Below are 27269 nucleotides of genomic sequence, written 5' to 3'. Positions count from 1 at the left end.
GCTTGAACCTTGGAGGCAGAGATTGTAGTACACTGAGATCATACCACTACACTCCAGCCTGGGTGACAAAGCAAGACTCCATCTCAAAAAAAAAAAAAAAAAAAAATCCAATAATAAAAAAATAATAATAAAGAGAAAACCAGGTAATCTGCACGAAGCCTGCTCTAGCACAGTATTTAACATATAATAGATAGTCAGTGGCGGCAATGGCTCTGATCACCACCAGACAGATGGACAAACTGAGGTGCAAAAAAGGTAAAAAGCTTGTCCAAGGACACTCTGGGTATGGCCAGCAGCACAGCCGAAGCAGCAGTTTACAGCATCCTAAGAGAATCTGAAAATTTTCTAGGAGAGCTGCGTACTGGGTGGGTGAAAGAAAGGGTCTCCCTGGGACATCACCACCTTTTGAGGGTGACAGAGAGAGGCCTCCTCCAAGACCAGCCCCCTCAGGCTCCAGTGAGGAGAGGAGGGAACGGGAGAAGGAGAAGCAGCAGACCTTTGAGGGCAACTCTCACTGTCTCATGGTTTCTGACTTTCTCTCACTTGATTTTCATTAATTGTCTAAACGCTGTTAGAGTTCACTGTCAGTGTTACTTAGAATACTGTAAAATTGGGAACAACATCAAATGTCAATCCACAGGGGGCTGGCCAAATTAGCTAGGGTTTATCCATGAAAAAATGAATTATAAAAGTATTACATACCTACTGCAAAAATTTATGATAGATTTTATATCTACTGACATGAAAAGACGTCAATGTGAAAAATGCAAGTTGTAAAACAATAATGCAATGTATGATCTCATTCTGGTTTGTATGTTTATGTTGGTATAGAAAAGATCCCGGAAGAATATACACTGTGCTATTATTAGCTACAACTGGACAGTAAGATTTGCTTGGGGATCTAAGGGGAGAATACACTTTTTTTCTGTGATGGAGTCTCACTCTGTTGCCCAGGCTGGAGTGCGATGGTGTGATCTTGGTTGTCTCACTCTGTTGCCCAGGCTGGAGTGCGATGGTGTGATCTTGGTTCACCACACTGCAATCTCTGCCTTCCCAGTTTAAGCAATTCTCTTGCCTCAGCCTCCTGAGTAGCTGGGATTACAGGCACCTACCACCACACTCAGCTAATTTTTTGTATTTTTAATAGAGATGGAGTTTCACCATGTTGATCAGGCTGGTCTTGAACTCCTGACCTCAGGTGATCCACCCGCTTTGGCCTCCCAAAGTGCTGGGATTACAGGTGTGAGCCACTGTGCCCAGCCTACACTTCTGAATTATTAGGATTTGTCACAAATTTCTTTTGTAGTAAAAATTAAAAAAAAAATAAATACAACAGTAAAGAAAGGTTTGTTTTCTGTTTTATTTACTTCCCATATGCTTGCTGTTACTCCATTTTCTGCCTGTTTTCTTCCAATCTGTATCTATGTTCATACCTAATTTTATACCACTTTAATATGAATACTCATCATTTTATGGGTCTTTTTTCCCATTAAACATTAATTGTAGCTGGACGCAGTGGCTCATGCCTGTAATCCCAGCACTTTGAGAGGCTGAGGCAGGCAGATCACCTCAAGTCAGGAGTTCAAGACTAGCCTGACCAAAATGGAGAAACCCCATCTCTATGAAAAAATGAAAAATTAGCCAGGAGTGGTGGTGCATGCCTATAATCCCAGCTACTCGAAAGAGTGAGGCAGAAGAATCGCTTGAACCTGGGAGGTAGAGGTTGCAGTGAGCTGAGATCGTGCCATTGTACTCCAGCCTAGGCAACAAGAGCAAAACTCTGTCTCCAAAAAAAAAAAAAGGGGGGTGGGGGCAACAAGAGCGAAACTCTGTCTCAAAAAAAAATTAATTGTTTCAGACAGTTAATGACATCACATATGACATTATCATCTCCACTAACATTCATGGATGCTTTACTATGTGCTAGTTACCATACCAAGATTTTTTACATGCCTTAAGTTATTTACTCTTGATGACAACCCTGAAAGCAGATACCTGGACTATCCATATTACAGCTGGGCAAATTGAGGCTTAGAAAGATTAATTCACTTGCCAATGCCACAGCTAGTAAAAACAGAAACAAGACCTACGCCCTGTTCTATGCAAGTCCCAAGTCCTCACTGGAAACCTCTCTGTACTACTCCCCTGGAAGATAGTGAGTGGTGACTAAAAAGAATGTGGCAAGTAGCAAATAGCAAGAATATGGCAGGTACTATGTCTTACAACTTGTGTGAACTTAATCAAGTCACTTCCCCTCTTGATGAGTTCACTCATTTTTTCATTGGACAAGCATTTGCAAACCACTGAGCAACATGCTGTGACTAAACAATAAATAAAATGTGAACTCTGCCTTCAAGGAGTCTGGAGTCTAGCTTCATTCTCTTCACACACAGGCATACAGCCCCGGCTCCACCTCTGTCGAAAGGCAGTCATAAGCACGAAATGAATCAAGGATGCAAAAGAGCTTTACAATTGCACAGCTCCATCCACTGCAAACAGTTTTTCTGTGGCTGTTCACCACTGCATATTATTTAATCCAGTGGATGTTCCAAAGCATTCTCCATCCTCTTCCTATTGTTGGACACTTAGTCCCAATTTGCTGCTATTATAGAGGAAGCTCTGTTGGGGATTTATTCAAAAGAAATAATTCAAAAGAAAAACAGGCCAGATGCGCAAAAAGTGATGCTGCCCAATCTTCCAGATGACTGAAGGGAGACCAGCCCTTCTTCTTACACTCACCAGGCCTCAGAAGGAATTCCTGATCCCTTTGGCCTTACCCACTCCAAGCTCCTCCTTCTCCAAACTGGCCACCCGCTACTGGAGAGACACCTTAGTGAGTGCCAATCTTGCTCCCTCCCCAACCCTCCGGGTCCCCACAGTTAAGGTTTCTCCCTGTAAGGTCACAGTCCATCCTCTCCTGTACAAAGGGACCTTCCCAAAACACAGTTCTGACATGCTCCTCAGCAGACCAAAATCCTGCAAAGGTTCCTAGAGCCTCCAGGCTCAAGTCAAGTTGAAATACCTTGGCTTGACATTTAAGAGAGACAGAACGGGGAGAGAAGGCATGTTTACTGAGTTCCTGCAATGTGTTAGCATTACACTTAGGTGCTTTATGTAACAACCACAACGTGGTCCCTACGAGACACGCATGTTTATCTACATTTTAGAAATGAGGAAACTGAGGAACAGGCCAGCTGAGTGACGTGCTCAAGGCCACAGGGCTAGTACAAGGCAGCACTGTGACTACAGCCTATGTTTAGTGGATTCTGGAGCATCATCAAAAACCCAAATACAAGCTGACTTTCTGAGTCACCTCCCAGCTCACACCCTGCCACATATACTATCTGTTCTGCGCACACCAGCCCACCCACTCTTCTTCAGAGGCATTCCTATTTCCTTCCCCTCTGACCTGGGGAAGTGAGTGCCCTTCCCCCTTCAACCACTGAAATCCAACTTGGCCTTTAGTGCTCAGCTCAAAGGCCCTCCTTTTCTTGAAACCTTCCCTGAGCACCAAAATAGGAATCCAGGCTGAGCATATGCAACGACACATTCTTTACTTTCAATGTGTCATGTCTGCATCTCTCCCAGCTAGACCAGGAGGCCCTTGAGGAGAGGGATGCATCGGACTAAGTGACTATGTCAGCTTGAACAAAACGGAGTATGGCCTCTGAGAAACTACAGGCATGGCCTTCAGGAACATGGCTCTAACCCGCACTGCCTAGGTTTGAATCAATCCTGATGCCCCAACAACCAAGCTGTTTGACCTTGAACAACTGTCTAAGCCTCAGCACCCTCAATCTGTAAAATGGGAAGAATAATAACTCCTATACCTCATCTGTACCTCATAGGGCTTTGTGAAGAACATATGAGTTCTACAAGGAAGCCCTTAAAACTGAGCTTGGCATATAATAAATGCTCAATAAATGTTAGCTGTTACTATTCTGATCCACAAGCTTCTAGCCCACAAAGGAAGCAGTGCCAGCCTGTTCTGCCCACACCCATCCACTCAGGCTCAGCTCCCTGCCCACAGGGCCTCCTCAGCACAGTCCCCACTGGGGTCTCGGGATGTGTCCAGGGCCAGCCCATATTCCCTAAAAGCCAATGGGAGCAGAGAGTCTGGTGCTTCCCCACTTCTGGGGGATCCTGGCCAGGAAGCAGAAGGCCAAGGCTGATCCTTCCCTGAGAGCTCCTAGTCAGTACCGATCTGCCCCTATCCCTCAGGACCATAGTAATATTCAGCCCACAAAGCCACCCTTGCCTCGCCAGACACACACACACACACACCTCTCCACCTGGACCGGCCTTGGCCTACCAGGGAATTGCCTGGTTCTGCTGGATACCAGGCTGCTACTTCCAGACACTGCCCCCAGTAAATGTCATGGTAGAAAGAAGGACTCTGGACTCAGACTGCCCCACACGTGCCAGCTGTGTAACTTCAGGCAGGTGATATAACCTGAGCCTCAGTTTCTCCTCTGTAAAAAGTAGATAATTCATCATACCTATCTGATAGGGATACTGTGAAATGACTCAAAGCACTTCTTGCAGTACATGGTTTACAGTAAGTGTTCAATAAATGCCGTCGCTTTGATTGTGTAATCGTTGGTACTACTCTCCAGGCATTCCTCTCCCACCCTGCCACCAGCTTTTTTTTTTTTTTTTTTTTTTTTTTTTTTTTTTGAGACAGAATCTTGCTCTGTCACCCAGGCTGGAGTGCAGTGGTGCAATCTCGGCTCACTGCATCCTCTACCTCCGAAGTTCAAGCAATTCTCCTGCTTCAGCCTTCCGAGTAACTGGGACTACAGGTGCACACCACCACGCCCAGCTAATTTTTGTATTTTTAGTAGAGATGGGGTTTCACTATGTTGGCCAGGATAGTCCTGATCTCTTGACCTGGTGATCCACCTGCCTTGGCCTCCCAAAGTGCTGGGATTACAGGCAAGCACCACTGCACTCAGCCAAGGTGACCATCCCCTTTTAACAAATGGGACAGGGAAGCCCAGAAAGGGGCCCTTAGAGAAGTCTGGGCTGGTGCTAAAAGCACTTCCCAGCGCAGCCTGAAGTCAGAAAAACCCTCTCTGTTGCCCCCTGGAGGCTCAAGCCAGAACATCCCTGGGCACCTGCCATCCTCTCAGCTCTATGCATTTCCAAGAGGGTCCAGGGCCACTGGTGGCCCTTTCTCTCAGCCCTGGCCTCTCCTGCTCATCTATTGAGGATAAGGGCTGGAGGCCAACATAAGGCCCTTCCTAAGAGGTCAGGTAGCCTCAGGCTCCAGGCTACAATGCCTAGCCCCTGGCAGAGTCTTGTCTATGGCACAGCCACTGCAGCAGGGAAGCCGGCATCTGGGCTGCAAGAGCCCCAGAGCAAGAGGTAGAAGACCTGGGTACATTAGTGCTGACTCTCCCACTCAGCTGCTTTGTGACCTTGGCCAAGTCACTCTTCCTCTCTAGGCCCCATTCAACCTTTCAATATCGCTAAATGAGGACTACCTGACCAAGCATTGTTTTCATGCAGGGTTCTATGGAAGAAGCTCTTCAAGGAGCTCCCAGGGCTGAGCCCAAGGGGACTGTCACATAGCCCAGGAAGGCTTTTAATAGGAATAATGCCCTCTGCACTGATCTCTTCCAGGACTGGCTTAAGGTGCCCCTGAAATCCCAGGGACCGTGCTCTGAATGCCACAAATACTGTGCCTAAGCTGCCAGGCAGGCACGACCTCAGGCTGGCCAGGAGAAGCCAGCTCCATCCCTGCACAGAGCTGGCAGAGCCTCCCTGGGCCACAGTGGCTCACAGAGGAGGCTGGCATAGGCTGCCTCTGCTGCAGGCTCCATCTGGAGGAATGGGTAGGCAGACAGGCACACAGCTGCCTCTATTCTCCACACCCTTGACCAGGACAGGAGGCACTGAGTCTTCCAGGAGCTGCTGAGGGCACCACCCAGGCCCCAGATCCCGACCTGGCCCAACTGCTCCTGATTCTGGAAGGCTCCTAATGACGGGGGTGGGAATGGAGCCAAGCCTCTGGACTCCGCACAGCCCTGGAGAGGTCCTAAATCCGGCCGTCTCACATTCCCACCTTTGGGTGCAGAGGAGGTGCTATGCGGATCCAGAAGTGAATGTGGGAACACGTGGTGCTCTCTCCCCCACCAATGCATCCTCAGAGCTCCGAAGGAAAAGCAACAACTATGGCTGGCAGCTGAGGGAGACACCAGCATCCCCAGAACTCCCTCTTGGTCCTTGTCTGGCCTTCAAGGTCCCCATGGACCACTCTGAGCCATATAGGTCTGCCGGTCCATGGCCTCTGCACCCAGTAAGTACCCCGGTGACTGTAGACATTGCCCCCCACCATGCGTATCCCTGAGACCCCAGCCTCTTGGGCCCTTGGACTTCCCCAAGTGTGAAGGTGCCAGATGCAAGTGGAACACACAAGCCCTCTCCCTTTGATTAGGGGACAGTCACTGGCCAGGACAATGCCAGGCCAGAGCCGCAGAAGTCCTAGAACTAAGATCCCTGCTAGTAGCTCTGATGGACTTGGAAGAGAGACGGGAGGCAAGGCAAGCCTACAGCGGGGAAGGGTCCCTAACCAGACAGTGAGGACAGATGAGGGCAAGAGCTCGCCAGCATCCCAGGCTCCAGCCAAGAGCTCCTTCTGCAGCATCTGAAGCCAGAGAAATCCAGAGAGCCCTTGGCCTCCGGAGGCGGTAGCAGGAGTGCTCTCCGAGAAGAGAGTGGGCCAGCCGGTGGGAGCCCAGCACCCACGCACCGCTCCTCCTACAGCAGGACCAGCCCCCTCCAGCCTCCTGATCCTCTCTCCAGGCCTTGGGGGAGGCTGCCGGCCAGGAGGTGGGGAGGAACTGAGAGACCCTCCCCCACACTGGCCAGGGGACCAACAGCCAGAAAACTCAGTTCCCGGTCTCACCCCCATTCCCCCCAGGGCTGGAGGCCAGGCCTAGATTTTGCAAGCCCCCGGCCCCCAGAGCCACCTGATCCCCTCACGTGCCTACCTGGGCCCAGGGGTCCCCATCTCGGGCAGGTTGGGCGAGGGGCGGCCCCCTCGGCTCCTCTGGCCGGCAGGCCGCGGGGCGGGGCGGCGTGGGGTCGAGACTGGCTCTGCGGAGCAGCCTGTTCCGCGACACCCCCGCCCGCTGATGGATGCTGACTGCAGCGGCGGCGGCGGCGGTGGCGGCGGCGGCGGCGGCGGCTCGGCGTGCGCCGGGGGCTGGGCACGGTGCCCACAGCCCCGGGCCTGGCGCCCGACGCGCGGCCAGCCCCCGCTCCGGCCTCGGAGCCCAGCCCAGGGGCGGCCGCTGCTCGCGCCTGCCTCCCAGCTCGCTGCGGCCCAGCCCCTGCCTCCGCCTCCTCTCTGCCCGTCTCCTCTCTCCCCCGCCCACTCTCTCAGGCTCCCAGGCCACCTCCTCCGGGTCCCTGACACACAGGCAGTTCCCAGACCACTGCGGGACTGTGCCGCAGGAGGCCCCTCGAGTGCCCCGGCTGCCCCCGCCCTGGTCCCAGACAGCCCCGGGCCACCTCGCTCTCGCCGCCAAGTCCTCTTTGGGGGCTCAGCAGCGAGAGAGGGAGGGGGAGGAGAGAAGAAGGGGGATGGATCCCTGACTCAGAAGGGGTGACTCAGCCTCAGTGGGCCTCCCATCCCACCGGAGCCGGATCCCCTCACCACCCCTGCAGCGCAGCGCAGCGCAGAACCCGCCTGGGACTCGGTGTCCTTCCCCACCGGGAGGAGGTATTGCAACTGTCTCCTGGTAATCCTCTGTGCCTCTGAGTGTGTCTAGAGGGTGTCTGTGTATACACTTGCCCACATGTGCCTTGGTGACAATGACAGTAAGTGTAACACTGAGTCCAGGGACCTACTGGGGACTGGGCTTGTGTATAGGCGGGCTTGCCGTATGTGTGAGCATGGGCCGAGTGCACGCCAGAGCTCCAGGAAGGGGCAGGGGTGGCCAAGCGGCCTGTGGCAGAGATCATGGCTCAAAACCTAGCTAAGCCCTGCTCCTCCCCTCCGGGAGCACTGTTACAGGCTCAAAAACCAGTTCAGCCACTGTGGCACCTCCACCTCACACAATCCAAAGGTGGAGACCTCAAGCCGCAGAGGTTTCTGGGAGGCAGAGGGCCTGGGTTCCAGTCCAGCTCTGCCACTGGCTCAGCCAGTACCCTTGGGCAAGTTGCTCCCATGCTGTGGGCCTCATTTGCAGATGAAGACAGGGCTGGACATTCCTATCTCTAGGGTCCCTAGTTCATGGGGAAGGCATAGAGAGAATGGTGGGTAACCGCAGCATGATCTCCAAAGATTTCTGTCCATGGGTCCACTGCAACCCATATGACCACGACCCCCCAGTCACCACCCCCACCCCCAGGCATTCACAACTATTCATTCATTCTCCATATCACTCCTGAGCACCTACCATGTGTGGGCCATGGTTCTCCTTACTACAGAATTCACTACCCTGGGAAGCACAGAGGCCCCAAGGTGGGAAGCAGCCCCAATGTGAGCTGAGCCCTCCATCCTTCCCTGCTGCGATTCCCTCAGTATCAGCCTCACCAGTGGGCTCTCCATCTCTGTGTGTCACACACCACAGGGCCAGGCACCTCCCTCCCCTAACTCCTCCCTCCCAGTGTGCAGCTCCATCACGGTGACCTTCTACCCTGGGTCCTCATATGTACTCTAGGGCCTCCAGAGAATGAGGCTAGGCTCCCTCCCCAGCACCCTTTAGAGAACTCAAGATACAACTGTGCCCCTTTGTGCCATGCCCAAAGCAAACCTTCTCTTCTCCAAGTTAAACCTCCTTCATCAGGTGTCTTGAGACACAGCTTCTGCTGTCGTCACTCCCCCTGCTCACCAGGCTCAGGAGTGGATGAAAAGCAGAGAGCAGAATGAAGCCAGCTCCTCCCAGTCCCAGAGAACATGCTAACCCTCCAGACAGAAGGTGGGTGGGAAGACAGACCAATCTGCCCAGGCCGACTGACAGAAGGACCAGTGTCCTCCTTGGCAACCTTCTGTACAAATCCTGCCCTTTGCCTTTGGACTTTTCATCCCCCAGCCTTTCAAATTCACTTTTTCCCAGGAGCTCCCCAGGGAGTCTCACGCAGGCCCCCGGGGCTGTGGCCTTGGGCAAGTCACTTTGCCACACAAGGTGCTCTGTTTGAGTTTAGCTCACCACACATGTGTCTAAAGAAATGAGTGATAGGACCAGTAAAACTCAAGAGTTACACCAGATGAATTTATTGTTTCAGAGGCACAGCTGCTAAGAGATTCTTGACTGCCTGCCTTCAAATATTTTGAATCCAAATAGACTCAGTCTCCCCTGCTGGCTGAGCCTTCCCAGTCATGGGCTCCTGTGGGCAAGAGGCTCTGGGCTGCATGGCCAAGGCCCTCTCTGTTCCTCTTAGTTCAACTCTCCTTCCCTGGCCCTCTCCCTTTCCTTCCTTCCCCCAGGCTGAAGCCCTCCCCACTCCTCCCCTGGGGCAGGGCCACGTTCCCACCCTCCTCAACCAGATGGAGCCTCTCACTTCCCAGGAGAATCCAGGCTACACTCCAAAGACCAAGGCAGGAAGTTCCCAGACATCGTTCTGCATTTATACCCAAAGGGTTCAATTCACATCAGGTCAATGAGCCCACACAGAAAATGAGGCTGCTATTTTCATTATTTCGATGATTATTATTATTCACTAACATTTCTATTAGCACTTTCCAGTTTGCAAAGTGCTTTTGTGTGTCATCTGCACAGCATCTTGTGTGATAATATCATCTCTCATCTTATAAATAGGCAGGCTGAGGCTCAGAGTGGGAGTGACTGTCCAAGGTTACCCTTGCACAGTAACGCTGGTTCCCTGGATTAGATACTTTCCACTTTACCCGACAGTAACCCTTTCCAGAAAAATTAGGCTGGAGGAAGCAGGAGAGACACTTAAGATCATATGGCCCCTATCAGTTGCAAATTACTACTCTAGTTACTTGACTGTTTTCATTCCCCAGGCAAGGAAACTGAGGCACGGGGACAGGACTCAACCCAGGACCAAGTCTCATGGAGAAAGAAAGAAAGAGGAGCCCATCCAACAAAGGGCAGGTTATTTGACATCTCTGAGCCTCAATTTTCTCACCTATAAAACGGGAGAATCCCTGCCCTATGTCTGTCACTGGGCTGCTATAATGGGAAATCAGCAGACACTGGTAGAAGAGAAGGGACAGAACCCTCCATCCCCTCTCTGCTCTAAGAGGCAGGAGAAATTCTTTCCTCTTAAATTTTAACTGCAGGGAGCTTAATGTCCCTTTTGCAGGGTGCAAAAGTCCAGGATACAGGAAAGCTAGGAGGAGGACGGAAGTGATTCGCTTCACTGGCTGGGAAAGCAAGGGACACAGAGTCAGCCACAGCCCCCAAGGTCACTGCGGGGCAGAGACTCAACCAAACACATCAGCCCCTCTTATCTCCCTTTTATCTTTCCAAGGAGAAAACCAAGGCCCTCAGCAAAGCAGTGACTTACCAAGGTCACCCACAGGTAGTCAGTGGTCTCCTGACTCCCAGCCACAAGGGCCCTTGACTCTTGGGCAAGCAGGGTCGGGTGGGGAGCACTCCTGGCTCAAGGACTTAATCTTTCATTCAGCAAGCAGTAATGCTCACACCAAGCCAGGCCCTGGACACTGGGGAAGGCAGGAGGAATTGAATACAGCCTCTGCCCTTGAATTCATAGTCAATCCAGTGGAGGTACTCAAACACCTCAGCCTGACTCTCAAGATATTCCATAGTCTGGTCTCACCTGCCTCTCCAGCCTCATTCTCAGATTCCATGTGATGAGCTTTGTCAAACGGGCTGGTTCCAGGTCCCCAGGGCACAGTGGTTGTGCCCTCTTCTCTGGGAGATCCTCTTCCCATTTCCCATTGTTATTCTTCTAGGCATTCTCCAGGAATTCCTTCCTGATCCCTTCCCCTGTGACACAACTCCTCTGGTTAGAAATAATGTCTTAGCCTTTCTCTCTCCTGCAACCTTCAAATTCAGAGTCATGTGACCTGCCCGGGGCTTGTAATTGCACTATGAGCTTTAGGGTAGGGGCCACTTTTCATCATACTCCCTTCCCCCTACACACACACCCCTGAAGGCCCACATCAGTGTCCAGTTCACAATGTGTGTATAGTATGTGTTGGCCATCTTCACACCAAGAGCCAGAGGCCAGGGAGCAAGCAGGAGTCAGGAGTCCACCCAGGATGCCAGGACATACCTGAGGCTGAGCTCTGCCTCATCTCTACCTCAGCTACATCCCTTAATGGGTCCCCATGCTTCCAGCTGCTCCCTGGGAAATCAATCCCTCTAGGAGGTCTGGGAGCCACATTCCCGAGGCCAGAACCTGAAAAATCTGGCTATATTACCACTGGATACAGATGTCCACCCAGCCTCCCATTGGGTGCCCGAAGAATAAGCTGAGGTTTGCATCATCACAGCGCCACTAATTCCTTGCAGTTGGAAGAGAGCTTGGAGAGTACCATACAGAGGCTGGGAGCAGTGAGAGGCAACAGGAGAAAAGCTGTGTGTGTGTCCATGGTCCCGGGTGCCAGAAGGTACTGCAGCATCACCATCAATTAACATGGCCATTGCAGAGAGCATCTGAGTCCCTACTTAGTGCTGGCACTGTGCCTAGCAACTTGCCTACCTTCAGTTTTAAATCTCCTACTTCTCTGTAAGGCAGAGATGATAGATTCACCTTGATTTTACAGGAGAGGAAACTGAAGTTAAGTCACTCATCCAAGGTCACACTGCTAGTAGGTAGAGGGTGCCCAGGACTCAACCCCAGGCATGCCTGACTCTAGAGCAGGCATCCCCAAACTTTTTACACAGGGGGCCAGTTCACTGTCCCTCAGACCGTTGGAGGGCTGCCACATACTGTGCTCCTCTCACTGACCACCAATGAAAGAGGTGCCCCTTCCTGAAGTGCGGCGGGGCACCGGATAAATGGCCTCGGGGGGCCACATGCAGCCCGTGGGCTGTGGTTTGGGTACGCCTGCTCTAGAGCCTCTGTCTGTTCTATCACTAATCCTACACATGTGATGCTTCACACAGAATTACTGTGGAGATATAGACATGTTCTGTTCATGTCTGGGGGGCAATTACACAAGTATGTGTAAACTTATGATCTGTGTACTTTTCTATGTTTACGTTATAACATCAATAAAGTTTACTTTTTTATGACTTTGTCCCACAGATGAATATATGCTAGAGTAAAATACCTTTTTTTTTTTTTTTTTTTTTGAGATGGAGTCTCACTCTGTCATCAGGCTGGAGTGCAGTGGCGCAATCTTGGCTCACTGCAACTTCTACCTCCCAGGTTCAAGCAATTCTCCTGCCTCAGCCTCCTGAGTAGCTGGGACTACAGGCATGTGCCACCACATCCAGCTAATTTTTCTATTTTAGTAGAGATGGGTTTTTACCATGTTGGCCAGAATGGTCTCGATCTCTTTACCTGGTGATTCACCTACCTCGGCCTCCAAAGTGTTGGGATTACAGCCATGAGCTACCATGCCTGGCCCGGGGTGTAAAATACTCTTAAGATTAGAGTGTAAAGCTAAAAACCTGTTTCTATCTTTTTTTTTCTCTGTTATTGTTGTTGTTGTTTTTGTTGTTTTGAGACAGGGTCTCATTCTGTCATCCATCCTGGAGTGCAGCGGTGTAATCATGGTTCACTGCAGCCTCAACTTCCCCAGGCTCAGGTAATACTCCTACCTCAGCCTCCCAAGTAGCTGGGAATACAGATGTATGTCACCATGCACTGCTAATTTTTATATTTTTTGTAGAGATGGGGTTTTGCCATGTTGCCTAGGCTGGTCTCGAACTCCTGAGCTCAAGCAATCCACTCATCTTGACCTCCCAAAATGCTGGGATAACAGGCATGGACCACTGTACCTGGCCTCCTTTTTTTTTTTTTTCTTTTCAACAGTTTTTCCATTTCAAACAGGGACTGTTACAAAGACCTTATAAACCCCCAAGCCAGACCCAGCAGAATTCCACCTGCTGTCTGCTGTCAGATCACAAACATTTGCTTGCACTCACATTCCCAGCCCAGGTTCCCACTCCACCCAGGCAGCACTTCACTTCCAGAGGCTGGCACTGCTCTGCAGTCTTTTCAACCCTCTCTTCATCCATCCATCTGCAGGGACCAGACGGCTAGACCAGCCGCTGCATCACTGGTTAATCCCCAACTTCATGAGGCAGCCAGGCAGCGACGCCTGAGTGTTCCCATCTCCCCACACCAGGCCAGGCTGGGTAGAGAAGTCGTCTGTGTGTGTAAACACAGCCTTCTGCTTAGGCAGCTCTTGCTGCACTCCCCTCGCCAACTGGGCCCTCTGTGGCTTTTATCTCCCTGCCCAAAATAACTATTGGCTTCAATGGTTCTCTGGGCATGAATCAGACTCTCGTAGAAGCCTGTGAGCAGCCTGAGGACAGGGAAGCTATGGTACTGATCTCTATATCCCCAGAGTGCCAGTGCAAAGGTTTGTGGGATTTGTCGAGCTCCTCTGTGTACCTGGAGGGACCTGCGGTAGGAAGCAAGAGCTCTCTACAGAAAACAGTCACATCCTCCAAAAGCTCACAGTTTAGGAAGAGAAAATACCAACACCAGCCAACTGCCATGTAAGACTGAAAGCACCAAAGGTTGTAAGAAGAGGACAAAGTGTTCAGGGAGTTCAGAGGAGAAAGAGATTAGAGAGCAGCAGGTGTCAAAGAAAGTTTCGAGGAAGAGGTCACCTGTGGGGTGAGCATAAAAGGCAGGGCAGAAGGACAATGTAGAGAGCATAACACAAGCTACAGCGGCTGGAAATTACAAGGTAGAATCAGGAAATGCTGCAAATGGCCTGGAGCCTGGGATGCTGAGCGTTGAGGCTGGAGACGGACAGGAGCTGGGGCCAAGCAGAGCCTTGAATGGCAAACCAAGTGGTTTCCTGCACTATCTAGCAACCAGCCACATGTGACTATTTAAATTTAATGGAAGAAAATGTAAAATTCACAGACACATGTGGTTAGTGGTTACCATTATTGGACAGTGCAGATATAGAACATTTCATCACTGCAGATGGATGGATGGCGATGGTGGATAGTGTCAGAGAATCCAGAGATTTGAGCAAAGGCATAATTAGAGCTAGGCTTTAGGAAAATTAGTTTGCTCCTGGTGAAGAGTCAGTGATGGGAGGGTGGGAGAAGCCTGGAACCACAGTGGAACACTGCAGTAATCCAGGTGAGATCAGCCACCACTTCTTTTCCCTCTGTTCACCTCTTCCCAACAGGAAACAGGGATGATTCTCAAAGTGTGGTCTCTGGAACAGCAGCAGTATCTGGGAACTCTTTAGTACACAAATTCTCAGGCCCCACACAGACCTACTGAGTCAGAAACTAGGAGATTTGGAACAGCAACAGTGCCTTCATCAGCCCTCCTGTGAGTCTAACGCACACTAAAGTTTCAGGTCTGCGGGCACAGAGGCTAGGAGCCTACACTGTGGCTCCAGAGTGATCTATACTCTGGAGTCAGAGGACCCGACTTCATATCCTGGCTCAGCTGTTTCCTAGATGTGCTTTATTTATTTGCACCTAAGTTTCCTTATAATAACCGTAAGGGGCTGGGCACATTGGCTCACACCTGTAATCCCAGCACTTTGGGAGGCCAAGGCGGGCGGATCACCTGAGGTCAGGAGTTTGAGAACAGCCTGACCAACACAGAGAAATCCCATCGCTACTAAAAATTACAAAAAAAAAATTGGCCGGGCATGGTGGTGCATGCCTGTAATCCCAGCTACTTGGGAGGCTGAGGCAGGAGAATCGCTAAACCCAGGAGGCAGAGGTTGTGGTGAGCCAAGATATACCCCATCCTGGGCAATCAGAGCGAAACTCTGGTTCAAAGAAAAATAAATAAATAAAAATAAATAACCACATGGAGTTATTACAAGGATTAATAGAAGTAATACTTGTACATTTCTTAGAAGAACATCTAACTTACAGTAAGTATTCAATAAATGTTGCTTATCGGTCCTATTACTAACACCTATGGCAGTTTAATTCCTTACATATATAATGGGAGAGCATCTGTCTCTTGCCACTAGCTACGACCTCCTGCCTTTCCATCATATATATTCCCAGGCCCACTCATCCATTCCATTTCCTTTCCTCCAGGACCCAAGGGTCAGTTCCTTTCCCACAAGGCAGAGGCACTTCCTGTATCAAGGAGAATGAGACAGATTTAATTGTCTTGCACAAAGATGCCCTCTAAAGGAATGAGTCAGGAGATGCTTCGTGGGTTTTCTCTGGGAGAGGGAAGGTCTAGAGGTGAGTGTTCAGCTGCCTACTGTGATTGAAAGCCTCAAACCTGTTCAGCTGGATCCATGCCAGCCAAGAGGGTATGGAAAATGGTTTTGTGATCCTGCCCACTGTAGGTAGCTAGACCCTGGCTCAAGGAATCAGACAGGGGAAGGTGGTGTCCTGTGTGGCAGAGGGTGCTGGGCTGGGCATAAAGACACCTTGATTTGACCTTTGCTGTGAGATCTTAGGCAGTCATTTTCCCTCTGGATTCAATTTCCTTATCTGTAATGTAAGGGGCTGGACTAGGTTAGTTGTAAACCTTTCAGAGGGCTGGGCACAGTGGCTCACACCTGTCCTGAACTTTGGGAGGCCAAGGCAGGCATATCATCTGATGTCAGGAGTTCGAGACCAGCCTGGCCAACATGGTGAAACCCCATCTCTACTAAAAATACAAAAATTAGCCAGGCATGGTATGCACGTCTGCAGGCCCAGCTACTTGGGAGGCTGAGGCAGGAGAATCACTTGAACCCGGGAGGCAGAGGCTGCAGTGAGCCAAGATTGTGCCACTGCACTCCAGCCTCGGCAATAGAGCAAGAGACTGTCTCCAAAAAAAAAAAAAAAAAAGAGAGGGACCTTCTCTATTGGCTTTGGAGTCACCCTCCCTCTGTCTTTGTACAGGGGAGTGTCTAAAAAAAAAAGAAGAAGAAAAGAAAAAGAAAACCTTTTACAGGTCATGATTTCCTTTGAAAATGCAGTGAAAACTGCAAAGCTTCTCCCAGAAAAATGTACATGGGTATGCACATGTACACACACACACACACACACACACACACACACACACACACTCTCATACATACGCACCTCTACCTTTATTATCTTTTAGGCATCAAGAGACCTCATGAAGCCCATGCGTAGATCACCCACCTTGAGTCCATGGACACTTGGTTAAGCTTGGGCTAGACAATCTCTAATCAGCCACGATAAGAAATTAGCTGTATTTGTGTGTATTTTGTATCTAATTTAAAGGAACCCTACATTAAAGCCTTGGCTAAGAAGATTAGCTTTGAAATGGGCTTTTGTGGGACACAGATGTTGACTGGCTAAATGCTGTGCTTCCCCAGAGCCTGCCCCACCCTTGTCATGTTGCCTCTGAAGTCACCCTCTCCACTGCACTTTCTCTGCCCTTTTTTAGCAGGGAGTGAGCATACAGTCCTAAAAGATATTCCTACCCCCACTAGCTGTCTCTGTCCCTATCTATGAGAGGGTAGAAAAGAAAGAGCCTGGTCTGCCTCTCATATCCCCACCGCAAATCCCTGACTCAGAAGCCAACCAAGAAAGAGGCCCCCACATGGCCCCTCTATCCCCAAAACACACACACACACACACACACAGACGCCCGCCCTCACATAGCCACAACCATAGGACAGCACCTCCAGATACCTGGTGGTGTGGTAACTCGGAATAGGCAAGAGTTATTTTTAGAGGCCAAGTGACAGGATGGTGAGAGCAGTTCCACTCTGTCAGAGTCACTGCTGCTACCACCAGCTCTGATGAATCACTCTCCACTACGTGAATGGACAAGCCTGTCAGCATGGCCAGGGAGGCCACATCAGCTTCTGGAATGGTCTTGGATTGGTGACCACGCTGATCACACCAGGCTGAGCCCAGGATCACACCAGGGACAAGACCGCCAGGCCTGAGCCAGTGCAGCTGACCCAGACCAACTACCCTTCATGGCCTACCATAACCAATACAGTCAGGCCAACACAGCGCAGCACAGCACGGCTCATGCGGGTAAGCCCTTCCATACAGTCCAACCCAGTCCCACCAGGCCACCTGGGGCCTCTCTCTGTAAAGTCCCTTTTAGGTCCCTCAGCCTAATCCATGCAAGTGACCCTCCCACCCCTATGCCACCACTGCCAGGTTATTAAAACAATGAGCCTCCAATAAATTGGGCAGATTCAGACAGTATCAATGCAGCTATCAACTGGTTTCATCTTTCTGGAGGGCACTTTGAAAAAGTACATGAGGCCGGGCTCAGTGGCTCAAGCCTGTAATCCCAGCACTTTGAGAGGCCGAGGCGGGTATATCATGAGGTCAAGAGATCGAGACCATCCTGGTCAACATGGTGAAACCCCGTCTCTACTAAAAATACAAAAAAATTAGCTGGGCATGGTGGCACGTGCCTGTAATCCCAGCTACTCAGGAGACTGAGGCAGGAGAATTGCCTGAACCCAGGAGGCGGAGGTTGCGTTGAGCCAAGATCGTGCCATTGCACTCCAGCCTGGGTAACAAGAGCGAAACTCCGTCTCAAAAAAAAAAAAGAAAAGAAAAAGTACATGATAAGCCTTAAAAGTGTATATACCTGGCCGGGTACAGTGGCTCATGCCTGTAATCTCAGCACTTTGGGAGGCCGAGGGGGGTGGATCACGAGGTCAAGAGATGGAGACCATCCTGGTCAACATGGTGAAACCCTGTCTGCACTAAAAATACAAAAAAATTAGCTGGGCGTGGTGGCACGTGCCTGTAATCCCAGCTACTCAGGAGGCTGAGGCAGGAGAATTGCCTGAACCCAGGAGGCGGAGGTTGCGGTGAGCCGAGACGGCGCCATTGCACTCCAGCCTGGGTAACAAGAGCGAAACTCCGTCTCAAAAAAAAAAAAAAGTGTACATACCTTTTAATGTAGAAATTCTTTTTTTAAGAATTGATCCTTAGAGAACAATGAATGACACAGAGATGTGACTGTAAGAACATTTTCGTAAGCACTGTATACAAGAGTGAAGTAGAGTATTGGAGTTCATATATATGTCCAATAATAGTGGCTACATGATAGAAATAGTGATACATACATATGCTGAAATACTATGCAGCTACTAAAAAATAATGTTGTGGATCTATATGTGGGCATGTAATCATGTTTAACACAATACAGGTAAAAAAGGAGATAGAAAATGGTATGTAACAAATCCAATTTCTATAAAATAGGTTGTCTTTTTTTTTTTAGACAGAGTTTTTGCGCTGTTGCCCAGGCTGGAGTGCAGTGACAGGATCTCGGCTCACTGCAACCTCTACCTCCTGGGTTCAAGCAATTCTCTCACTTTAGCCTCCCAAGTAGCTGGGATTACAGGTGCCCGCCACCATGCCTGGCTAATTTTTATACTTTTAGTAGAGATATGGTTTCACCATGTTGGCCGATCTGGTCTCAAACTCCGGATCTCAAGTGATCTGCCCACCTCAGCCTCCCAAAGTGCTGGGATTACAGGCGTGAGCCACCACAGCCGGCCCCAATATCTATAAAGTATGCATGTATGCACACATGCCTAGAAAAAAGCAAACTGGAAGGAAATATTTTAAAACATTTTCCAGAGGTTATTTTATGAGAGTGAAATTATTTCTTTTGTGTATGTTTGGGTTTTGTTTTGTTGCTTACTTTCTGGTATATGTGTGTAAACATATTTATATTAGAGAGATCTGTTACCTTTACCTCACTCAAAACTTCTAGCCTGAACCATTGAAAGTCCTTCCTGGAGGCCAGGCACGATGGCTCATGCCTGTAATCTCAGCACTTTGGGAGGCCAAGGTGGGCAAATCATCTGAGGTCAGGAGTTCAAGACCAGCCTGGTCAACATGGAGAAACCCTGTCTCTACTAAAAATACAAAATTAGCGGGCATGGTGGTGCATACCTATAATCCCAGCTACTTGGGAAGCTAAGGCAGGAGAATCACTTGAACCCAGGAGGTGGAGGATGCAGTGAGTTGAAATCAGGCCGTTGCACCACTGCAGCCTGGGCAACACGAGTGAAACTCTGGAAAGAAAGGAAAACAAAAGGAACAGGAACAGGAACAGGAACAGGAACGGAAGGAGGGAGGGAGGGAGGGAGGGAGAGAGGAAGGAAGGAAGGAAGGAAGGAAGGTAGGAAGGAAGGAAGGAAGGAAGGAGGGAAGGAAGGGGAGAGAAAAAGAAAGACAAAGAAAGAAAAAAAGAAAGGAAGGAAAGAAGGGAGGGAGGGAAGGAGGGAGGGAGGGAGGGAAGGAAGGAAGGAAGGAAAGAAATAAGTCCTTCCAGGAATCTTACTACAGCCCCCACCTTTCAGCAACCACAGATCCCCTTGGGCAGTCTCTCTGGGTTTGAACTTCACTGCCTGCCTCAGATGCCCTCTGGAGTTTCACTAACGGGGCCCATCTAGCCAATCCTCACAGCCTCCTGACACAGGCCCTCACGGTGGAAATGCCTTCCAGGGCTCCCTGTTCATGCATAGGCACTAAACAGAGTCCATTTCCCTCATTTGACAGTAAAAGAAAAAATAATTATAATAATAAAGATAACAGTGGTAGCAAACCACATTCCTACTTTGTCTTCCTTTTTTCAGAGCACTTTATTATAAATGTTTCACTTAGCCCTCCCATTGGTGAGAAAACTGAAGGCCAGCCAGTATAGCAGCACAACCCTTGCCAAAGGTCATAGAGTGAGTCAGGATTCAAATGCAGCTCTGAAACTGACATATAAGGAGCTAAATGGAAGAAATGAACAGGTAATTCCTAGCCCACCATCTATGAAAGGGGCCATATTCTACAAAACCCCTCCTCCTGCCCCCAGCCCCTTCTCCCAGCTGCCGTCCCCTGCCTGGAATCCCACAAAACCCCATCTGGGGCCACATGCCCTATGTCTACACAGCAGCACATCATTCCCTCCCAGCTCTGGAAACGGGCTCTTGCTGCCTCCTAGGATCTCCAAGCAACAAGACATCCTGCAGTGCCACACTCTCCACCTCTGGGCTCTTCCATCTTGGGCTTGTCTCATTAGGGGAGGTAGTGGCTGGTTGGGCTTTCTCATGGGGGTGGGGGCTGTGGCACCTATACATGGCAGAGGCAGGGGAAGCAAGGAGATGAAATCAGCCTGGATGGCCCTCACTCTGGGCCTGCTCTTGCACTACTTATTTCTTGGGCTTCAGATTATCTGCTGACTGGGACAAAAAAAGAAGCCAAATCCTAGAGCATGAATTCTAGTACATTCCAATTTATTTTTGTGTTTCTGAAATACATGGATTCTTCCCACCAGAATGTTAATATTGTAAATAGCAATAATGAAAGTATTAGTAATAAAACAGCTACTTTATTCAGTGCTTACAACCACCCTTAAGAAGTTGTATCCCTACTTTACAGATGAGAAAACTGAGACCTAACTTGCCTGAAGACACCTAGCTAATAAGCAGAATAATTGTGTCTGACATCCAAGTGTATATTTTGACTACCATGTCTCTTAGAAAGTACTTAATCCTGGCCAGGCATGCACAGTGGCTCACGCCTGTAATTCCAGCACTTTGGTAGGCCAAGGTGGGTGGATCCCTTGAGGCCAGGAGTTTGAGACAAGCCTGGCCAACATGACAAAACTCCATCTCTACTAAAAAAAAAAAAAATACAAAAATTAGCTGGGTGTGGTGGCACACACCTGTAGTCCCTGATACTCAGGAGGCTGAGGCATGAGAATAACTTGAACCTGGGAGGTGGAGGTTGCAGTGAGCCGAGATTGCACCTCTGTACTCCAGTCTGGATGACACAGCGAGACTCTGTCTGGAAAAAAAAAGCACCTAGGCCGGGCAGGGTGGCTCATACCTGTAATTCCCAGCATTTTGGGAGGTCAAGGTGGGCCAATCACCTGAGAGGTCGACAGTTCAAGATCAGCCTGACCAACATGGAGAAACCCCGTCTCTACTAAAAATACAAAATTAGCTGGGCGTAGTGGTGCGTGCCTATAATTCCAACTACTTGGAAGGCTAAGGCATGAGAATTGCTTGAACCCAGGAGGCAGTGAGCTGAGATCGCACCATTGCATTCCAGCCTGGGCAACAAGAGCGAAACTCTGTCTCAAAAAAAAAAAAAGTACCTAATCCTACCCCTTTACTGAACAGATGGGGAAACTGAGACCCAGAGAGGGGAAGGACTTTGTAATAAGTCAACATCTATTTATTTACTGAGTAACAACTAGGTCTGACACACTGAGCTAGCACTGTAAATGAGGAAAAATGTAAACTTCTGTGTTACTGGATAGACAAGCTGTGACTCTATAGCAATCATTGCTACACCTGGGCAATGGGTTCACAGAAGTGCATTACACTAGACTCTACTTTCATGTATGCTTGGAATTTTGCATAACAAAAATTTTTTTTAAAAAAGGGATGACAGAAAGATGACTGACTATCATGCAAATCTGAAGTCTGGCTTGAACTTAATTAGTAAAATCACCAAATGTAGAAATAGTTTTGCTCTGATAGTTTTAAAAATCAGAAAAAGGCAAGTGTAGTGTAACCTATGTCATAGCCTTTCTTTCCCCATCTTTCTATAAAATTTTCTGCCTCTGTTGTTTCTTGGAAATCAGTGAGCCAAGAGAATCTTCATTGGCCTAGCCGGGCCCTCTCCCTTCCTACACTACTCCTCTGGGGGTACAGTGTCCCCATGCCTGGGAAGCTGGCCTTCCTGGGCCGGTTTTCTGTAGATCCACAAGCCAACCACCACTTGAGGCTGAATGAGATTCTGTCAGTCACTGGGAGACAGGCAGAGCTATAAATCCAGAGGACTATGATTAGAAAGCAAATTACAGGCCTCCCACTGTAGGTTGCCAACTCACAAAAACTTCTTGGCAGTCAAAGGGCCTTTACTCAAGTTGCTCAAAGTTTCCAGAGAGAGTGAATACACAAGGCAAGAGAAGAAAAAATGGGATGCAACAGAGGCAGAAAATTCTATAGACAGCTAAAGAGAGGGGCCACTGGGAGGCAGCATGTCACAATAGTTAAAAGCAGGTCTTTGGCGGCAGGTCAAAGCTCCAGGGCATGTTCCAAAGCTTTCTAACTGTGACAGTTTGAGAAAGTAACTTACCCTCTCTGAGTCTTTATTTTCTCAGCTGCAAACTGGAGATAATTCTCAGCATAGACTAGGGATTGAGTGAGGTAATATATGTCAAATCATTAACTCAGTTCCTGGCACATATTAACTATGCAATAAATAGTGGCTTTTAAAAATGTGCTGGCCGGGTATGGTGGCTCATGCCTGTAATCCTAGCACTTTGGGAGGCCAAGGTAGGCAGATCACCTGAGGTCAGGAGTTCGAGACCAACCTGGCCAACATGGTGAAACCCCATTTCTACTAAAAATACAAAAATTAGCAGGGTGTGATGGCACACACCTGTAATCCTAGCTACTCGGGACGCTGAGGCAGGAATTGCTTGAAACTGGGAGGCAGAGGCTGCAGTATGCTGAGATCATGCCACTGCACTCCAGCCTGGCCAACAGAGCAAGACTCTGTCTCAAAAAAAAAAAAAAAAAAAGTGCTAACCATATGACTCAGCAATTTTACTTCCGAGGCTATATCCAAAATAATTGAAAGCAAGGTGTCAGGCCAGTCGTGGTGACTCACACCTATAATCCCAGCACTTTGGGAGGCTGAGGTAGGCGGGTCACGAGATCAAGAGATTGAGAACATCTTGGCCAAAATGGTGAGACCCTGTCTCTACTAAAACTACAAAATGTAGCTGGGCGTGGGGCGCAGGCCTGTAGTCCCAGCTTCTTGGGAGGCTGAGACAGAAGAATCACTTGATTCTTGAACCCAGGCGGCAGAGTTTACAGTGAGCCGAGATCGCACCACTGCACTCCAGCCTGGTGAAAGATTGAGACTTAAAAAAAGAGAAAAGAAAAAAGCAAGGTATCAAAGAGATAGCTGTACAGCCAAGGCCATGGCAGTATTATTCACATTGCCAAGAGGTGGAAGCAACAAGTGTCCATCAACAGATGAATGGATAAACAAAATGCTGTGCATACATACAGTGGAATATTATTCAGCCTTAGAAAGGAAGGGAATTCTGATACACGTGACAACATGGGTGAGCTTGAGGACGTTATACTAAGTGACATTGGCCAGTCACAAAAAGACAAACACTGTATGATTCTATTTATCTGAGGTATCTAGTCCAATTTATAAATACAGAGAGGAGAACGGCAGCTGCCACAGGCTGGGGGAGGAGGAAATGGGAGTTATTGTTTAATAGATATAGAGCTTCACTTTTTTAATATTAAAAAGTTTGCCTGGGTGTGATGATCATGCCTGTAATCCCAGCACTTTGGGAGGCTGAGGCGGGTGGATCAGTTGAGATCAGGGAGTTCGAGACCAGCCTGATCAACATGGAGAAAACCTGTCTCTACTAAAAATACAAAAGTAGCTGGGTATGATGGTACATGCCTGTAATCCCAGCTACTCAGGAGGCTGAGGCAGGAAAATTGCTTGAACCCAAGAGGCGGAGGTTGCGGTGAGCCGAGATCACATCATTGCACTCCAGTCTGGGCACAAGAGTAAAACTCGGTCGGAAAAAAAAAAAAAAAAAAAATTTAGGATGGGTATAGTGACTCATGTCTATAATCCCAGCACTTTGGGAGGCTGAGGCGGGAGGATCACTTGAGCCCAGGAGTTTGAGACCAGCCTGGGCATCATAGTGAGACACAATCTCTATCCAAAAAAAATTTTTTTAATTAGCTGGCCCAGCATGGTGGCCTATACCTTATAGATCCAGCGCTTTGGGAGGCTGAGGAATGTGGATCACTTGAGATCAGGAATTTGAGACCAGCCTGGGCAACATGATGAAACTCTGTCTCTACAAAAAATAAAAATATTAGCCAGGTGTGATGGTGCATGCCTGTAGTCCCAGCTCCTTGGGAGGCTCAGGTGGGAGGATCCCTTGAGCCCAGGAGGCAGAGGCTGCAGTGAACCAAGATTGAGCCACTGCACTCTAGTCTGGGCAACAGAGTAAGACCCTGTCGAAAGAAAGAAAGAGAGAAAGAGAGAAAGAGAATGAAAGAGAGAAAGAGGGAAAGAAAGGAAAGAAAGAAAGAAAAGAATAAAATAACCAGGCATAGTGGCATGCATGTGTAGTTCCAGCTACTTAGGAGGATGAGGTGGGAGGATCATTTGAGCCTGGGAGGTCAAGGCTGCAGTGATTGTGCCACTGCATTTCAGTCTAGGTAACAGAATGAGACTCTGTCTTGAAAAAATAAATTTAAAGAAATTTAAAGATTCAGGCTCACACTTGTAATCCCATTACTTTGGGAGGCTGAGGCAGGAGGATTACTTGAAGCCAAGAATTCAAGACCAGCCTGGGCAAAAAGCAAGAAACCCTCCTTTACAAAAAATAAAAACATTAGTCAGGTACCACAGCATGCACCTGTAGTCCCAGCTACTCAGGAGGCTGAGGCAGGAGGACTGCTTAAGTTCAGGAGTTCAAGGACAGAGTGAGCTATGATTCCACCTATGCACTCAAGCCTAGGCAACAGAGAGAGACACTGTCAAAAGAAAGAAAGAAGATTTAAAAGTTCTAAAGATGGGTGGTAGTGATGATGTTGCACAATATGAACCTAACCCAACACTACTGAACTATACACTTAGAAATGGTTAAGATGGGCGGGACACAGAGGCTCACACGTATAATTTCAGCACTGTGGGAGACCGATACAGTTGGATCACTTGAGGCCAGGAGTTCCAGATCAGCCTGGGCAACATGGTGAAACCCTGTCTCTCAAAAACAAACAAACAAACAAACTTAGCTGAGCACAGTTGCATGTGCCTGTAGTCCCAGCTACTCAGGAAGCTGAGGCAGGAGGATCGCTTGAGCCTAGGAAGCAGAGGTTGTAGTGAGCCAAGATCACGCCACTGCACTCCAGCCTGGGCACCAGGGCAAGACTCTTCCTCAAAAAACAAGTAGCCGGCCGGGCGCGGTGGCTCAAGCCTATAATCCCAGCACTTTGGGAGGCCGAGGCGGGTGGATCACGAGGTCGAGAGATCGAGACCATCCTGGTCAACATGGTGAAACCCCGTCTCTACTAAAAATACAAAAAACTAGCTGGGCGTGGTGGCGCGTGCCTGTAATCCCAGCTACTTAGGAGGCTGAGGCAGGAGAATTGCCTGAGCCCAGGAGGCGGAGGTCGCGGTGAGCCGAGATCGCGCCATTGCACTCCAGCCTGGGTAACAAGAGCGAAACTCCGTCTAAAAAAAAAAGAAAAAAAAAAAAACAAACAAGTGGCCAAGATGATAAATTTTAGGTTCTGTATATATATATATATATATATATATATATATATATATATATATATATTTTTTTTTTTTTTTTTTTTTTTTTTTTTTTTTTTTTGAGACAGAGTTTCGCTCTTGTTACCCAGGCTGGAGTGCAATGGCGCGATCTCGGCTCGGCGCGATCTCGGCTCACCGCGACCTCCGCCTCCTGGGTTCAGGCAATTCTCCTGCCTCAGCCTCCTAAGTAGCTGGGATTACAGGCACGCGCCACCATGCCCAGCTAATTTTGTATTTTTAGTAGAGACGGGGTTTCACCATGTTGACCAGGATGGTCTCGATCTGTCGACCTCGTGATCCACCCGCCTCGGCCTCCCAAAGTGCTGGGATTACAGGCTTGAGCCACCGTGCCCGGCCAGGTTCTGTATATTTTACCACAATTTAAAATTTTCTTCATAAGTTCTAGTAAGAAAACCAAACAAGCAAGTCAAAGGCCATGAGATAATGCCAGAGAAATAGGGGAAAATGAAACAGTGAGACCACAGGAATAGGAAACACACACCTCCATGCAAGCCCTTCCTAAGCTGTCAAGTATAATGGGAGGAGATTTTCTGCAGGAATTTATACCTCCAGGGTGTTCATGACCCTACCCGCTACCGTCAATTCTTCCCCTACAGAGGCGTTGTTCTGATAATCACTGAACAGGCCTGGGAGAGAACCTACCTCACCCTCTTACCCTTTCCAGAATCCTCAAGGAAACTGTAAAAGATCTAAGTCTAGACGTGAAGGATGTCTGTCTTTACAACAGGCAGAGATGGCAACTTCCAGGCAGAAGAGCAGCTTGTGCAAAGGCCTGAGCTATGAGCAACCATGGGAACCCTCCAGGGCAGCAGGAGCCTCAGGTATGTAGCGGGAAGCAAGAAGCAGGCAGGGACAAAAGGCAAAAGGCCACAGGCTAGACACTTGTACTTCCCAGCACCTCAGTAACGTTTAAGCTAATCCCAACCAGCAGGTATTAATGTACCCTAAAATGGGTACATATTTCTCTCTCCTAAAATGGAGAGAGAAATGGAAATCCAGACATAAAGTAAGTTGCCCAAGGAAACACAGATGGTGAGCTAAGCAAGGATTCCAAATAGCTGACTCCTGACCTGATGCTTATTGCTTCAGTCCATGTTATCAGTCCCTAAGGTCAAGACCGTGCGCTCTGGAGGCAGAATCCCAAATCCCACTCTCCCTCACTGGTTGTGTGATCTGAAAGAAATTACTTAACCTTCTGAGTCTGTTTCCTCAACTGTAAAGCAGGAATGACCATATACCTGCCTCATACATTTTAAGAGAATTAAACGTAATATTTCAAGGAAAGTGGGTTGCAGGCAGTGATACTAGACAATACTAAGTAGTCCAGGCTTGGTGGCTCACACCTGTAATCCCAGCACTTTGGGAGGCTGAAGTGGGCGGATTACTTGAGGCCAGGAGTTCAAGACCAGCCTGACCAACATGCAAAACGCTGTCTCTACTAAAAATACAAAAATTAGCCAGATATGATGGCATGCACCTGTAGTCCCAGCTACTGGGGAGGCTGAGGCAGGAGAATCACTTGAACCCGGGAGGTAGAGGTCGCAGTGAGCCGTGATCATGCCAATGCACTCCAGCTTGGGTGAGAGTGAGATCCTGCCTCAAAAAAAAAAAAAAAAAAAAAAAATCAAGAAAGAGAAAATACAAAGTAGTTGTTCTTATTTATTATGCTTAGGCACCCCTCATAGACTCCCACAGACAGACATGCAGCCATTGCTTCTGCCTACCTGAGGCCAATGCAGCCCATGGAGCAAGGCAGATGCCAGACCTGGACCCCTGAGTAGCTAAATAGCCCAGGCTGGGCAGTAACCTTGCAGGAAGAGCCTGAAAACTACCACCTCCACTCTTTGTTCTCAACTCCATGACCTG

The 27269-nt window shown here is 48.9% G+C and overlaps 1 protein-coding gene across 36 annotated transcripts in view; it reads right to left on the bottom strand.

Moving 5' to 3' along the window:
• EPB41L1 (erythrocyte membrane protein band 4.1 like 1) overlaps positions 1-27269 on the bottom strand; it is a 171984-nt gene that overhangs the window by 71484 nt on the left and 73231 nt on the right. For 6 of the 36 annotated variants that reach the window (XM_074406468.1, XM_074406469.1, XM_074406476.1 and 3 more), the window contains exon 1: positions 6996-7395. The exons of 4 other annotated variants lie outside the window; for them this stretch is intronic. The gene's annotated coding sequence lies outside the window, so the exon portion shown is untranslated. Of the gene's footprint in view, positions 1-6995; positions 8320-27269 lie in introns of those variants that run through there. 26 more of the 36 variants (XM_074406462.1, XM_074406463.1, XM_074406458.1 and 23 more) reach the window with 13 other exon arrangements.

This window comes from Saimiri boliviensis, chromosome 9 (genome assembly GCF_048565385.1).
Source record: "Saimiri boliviensis isolate mSaiBol1 chromosome 9, mSaiBol1.pri, whole genome shotgun sequence".
Taxonomy (NCBI): domain Eukaryota; kingdom Metazoa; phylum Chordata; class Mammalia; order Primates; family Cebidae; genus Saimiri; species Saimiri boliviensis.
Note: the sequence above shows the minus strand (reverse complement) of the source record. Positions and strands in the feature narration are given on the sequence as shown.